Here is a 3,636-nt window from a genome sequence, read left to right on the forward strand (position 1 = left end):
TGTTGTTCCAGATGACGGTTATTAATAGCACGATTAGGGGAAAAAAGATTTCAGACAGGCAAGTGAAATGCTTTTACAAAAGTTTGGCCTTCAGTCATTCTGAGATGTGCTTCATTAGCCATAATTCCCTCTTGATCGAGGACATGGGTGTGGGGATTTCCATTCTTCCACTTGTACACTTTTGTCAAGACATCTGGATTTTCATGCAGGAAAAAAGATATGAGACTGTAGTAGCTGCCAAAGAGACATTTCCACCAATCAGAAGGCATGAGATTTACATGTAAAAAAATCCTCTCCCCCCAGAATGGCAGCCAATTCCTGAGCACAAGTTCTCTTGGGGGACCAATGAAGCAGTCAAGAGCTCTGAGCTCGTCTGCAGCTGTCTTGGGAAGTGCACCCAGTACCCTCGTCCTTGCTGATCTTCACATTCTCCTGCACACTCTGTATCAGAGCAATCTGATCTCCCTCAGAAATACACCGTTTCACTGCCCCCATTTCTGTGCTGACTGCCCTCAGCTCCCACATGCTTAGCTCCAATTTCCAGCCTCGACACGTTCAGCAGGATGGGTGATATTTCCCTGCTACCCCTGCCCAAGCCTGCTGGCCATGGCCCCTAGATTGCATGCTGGATGGGAGAGGAAGGTGGAGTAGCAGCTATGGACCATCCCAAGGGATGTTCCTTGCATTACCACTCCTGGCATTCTGTGTTCCTGGAGCCCCACACCCTGCCACGCCAGCACAGCTCTGACCATAGCAAGAAGAACATCCTTCCTCAAGAGCTGCTGACCCCTCAGGGCCTCCTGCCTTTCTGGCCATTTGTGGGCAGACACAGCAAGGCAAGGCCTGATGGTCACTGGCAGCCGAGAAGCCAATGATGACTTCCTCAGCTTCAAGTGACAGTGCTGAAAAGAGGAGCCACGGCACAGTGTCCCAGCCTCCCGTTCCTCTGTGAATGGAGAGGGGTGTCCTTGTGCCCTCACCCCCTTCCACCCCAGAGCAGCACCTTTCTCCTTCGGCAGCTTGGGGAGTGCCCACAGAGGGAAGGACCACATGGAGGCCAGGCTTGAAGACAGCAGAACTTTAATGAGTCAAAAGAGGGAAACAAAATCACACCAAGTGGGTGCCGACAGTGCAGGGAGCGCTGGGGGCAGGAAACAGTCTGCGTCCTTGGCCATGCAGAAGTTCTTGCATGATGTCTGTCTGCCTGACTTTCAGGTGGAGAGGAGACAAATGGGCCCCACCAGGCTGGACTTGGTGGTACCTTGCTGCCAAGGGGATACAAAGCAAACAACAAAAAGGGAAAGACAAGGTCATTCAGCTATCCTGAAAACAGCATTGAAAAATCTTGATGTTCTACCCAGCACCATGTTCTGAGTTCCTCAAGGTGTCTCCCTGGGGCTTGCCCAGCGTCTTTAGCAGGGGAGGCACCTTCTGCCACCGTAGCGGCTGGAAATGCCAGAGAGGTCACAGCACCCAGAGGTGATGGGCACTCCATCACAGCTGAGGATGCTGCCAACAGCAGCGGAGGTGGAGGAGCCCACAACGGTGTTCTGAGGGAAGGAGCTGAGGAGGGGACCGGGCAGGGTCACCACCACGGGAGGGGGCTCGATGGCGACAGTGGAGTTCTGGCACTGCCTGGCACAGGGCTCATTGCAGCTGTTGGCCAGTGGGGTGGGGCCGCAGGGCCGGCATGGCAGGCACTGGTTGTAGCAGGACATGTCTCTAAGGGTGGAGGTGCACCTGGGAGAGAGGGCATGGAGGAAGCAGAGCACAAGGGTGCGTGATGAGCAACCTGGTTACCCTGTCACAAAGGAGCCAAGGCCACTACTGAGTAGGGAGCTGGAAGCTGTGCCAGGAGCCACATGGCACCTTTCACCCTACAAAGAGCAGCCTGGCCCAGGGAGGCTCTCTCTGAATTCGTAAACCAAAAGCCCCCTCTGCCATGTCCCAGCCTTTCTCTAAGCAGCCCTTCTGCCCACTTCCCTCTCTCATGACAAGAAGTTCCAAACCCCAGCACAGGCCAGAGCCAGTACCAGCTGAGATGTCCATCGAGACAAGATCTTGCTTCGGAAGAGAAGGAGAAGGGGTTCTAGACTCACCTGGTTCCCAAGGAGAAGGAGGCAAGAGAAGTGGATGGGAGAGCAGGGACTTGAGCTGGCTTTTATACCTGCCCTTCATTGCCGCAGGACCAGAGGCACCCTTTGCAGAGGTAACAATTTTCTGACAAGCTCATCTTGAATGCAAAACATCACAGTTAATGGTATGGGCTGTGCTTTGATTCCCTGCAGCGCTGCCTTTTCATGTCCAGGTTTGTGCCATGCCCATTCTCCAGTGAAGGCTTCTTCTGAGCACTGGGATGAAAGGCCCTGGGATTTCTTGGGCAGGAATGCAGCAGTGCGGGCAGAAGACTCAGCTCAAGGGCTGGACGGGTCCAAGCAGGCAAATGATGTCAGCCTGGGTCACTCTGGTGGGGCTGTGTGCAGTATCATTCTCAGGAAGAAGCTCCAGCAATCTTCAGCTGGACACTATCGGCTCTCGTGCATGAGTACGTGCCATATCCTTCTCTTTCCCTCCCTCCTCAGCTCACTCTGATGGTCACCTGTTGTTGCCTCCTCAGGTATATGCGTTGTGCTGCTACGTTTTGACCCCATCCTGCCTTACGCTGCCCAGTCCCCAGGGATCTTCAGCACAGTCCATGGTCCGTTGTGTTCCAATGTCTGTTCCTGTCTTGTGTGTACTTGTAAGCAGCCAGGTTTGTGTGAATGCACGTGGGAGCACAAATTTGTGCATAATTCCATGCGGGTGTGCATGAGCCTCTGTGTGTGTGTGTCCTTGTGTGTCACTCATCACGAGGGAATGTGCTGCTCATGGCAGAGAGAGACACTCTCCACTGCTCCCTCCATGAGCACGACAGGGCAGCAGGTTCCCAGGGTCAGAAGGAGCCTGAGCGCAGCCCAACGGTGATGGCACGAGCCTGCTAGAGATCTGTCCAGGGAAGGGGCACTGAAATGCAGCCCCTGTCTCCTGAGCCCTCCTTTTCCTGCCCCCCCAAAGCTCACACTCCACTGCTGCCAAGTTCAGGCCCCAACAAGGATGGTTTCACTCCAGCTTGGATCCTCGGTTGAATTCAGTGTAACAACATTGGGAGTGCCTCAGCATGGCTGGCAGTCCCCCCTGCCTGCCTCTCCAGGCCAGGACACAGCTGCTCTCCCCAGTGCTAGAGAGTTCAAAAGGATGGGGATGGCTTTATGGGCAGGGAGAAAGGCTGAGGAATCCTGCTGACCATGTGCTGGCCATCCCTGAGTGGATCTGCTTCCAATGCAGTGTCGGTGGTGTCTGGGGTGGGACACATCCCCCTCTCATGTCCATGTCAATGCCAAATGTACTTGTGCAGCCCATCAACCTGGTGTCATGTCGGGCAGGGGCCAAGACCTTTTCCCAAACAGGTACTGAATGAAAGGAACATGAAGCCTGATGTCGCTGTGGTGTAAGTGGAAGGACAGACCCTGTGGCTTGCACAGGAAAGCCAAAGAGCTGATGAATGCTTTGGACTTCAGCCCGCAGGGACCTTCATGCCTCACATTGAAATCTCAGTCTGAGTGTCCAGGAACTGTCTCTGGAAGGGAAGGAACATTA

Source organism: Aptenodytes patagonicus, chromosome 20, assembly GCF_965638725.1.
Source record: "Aptenodytes patagonicus chromosome 20, bAptPat1.pri.cur, whole genome shotgun sequence".
NCBI classification, from domain to species: Eukaryota; Metazoa; Chordata; class Aves; order Sphenisciformes; family Spheniscidae; genus Aptenodytes; species Aptenodytes patagonicus.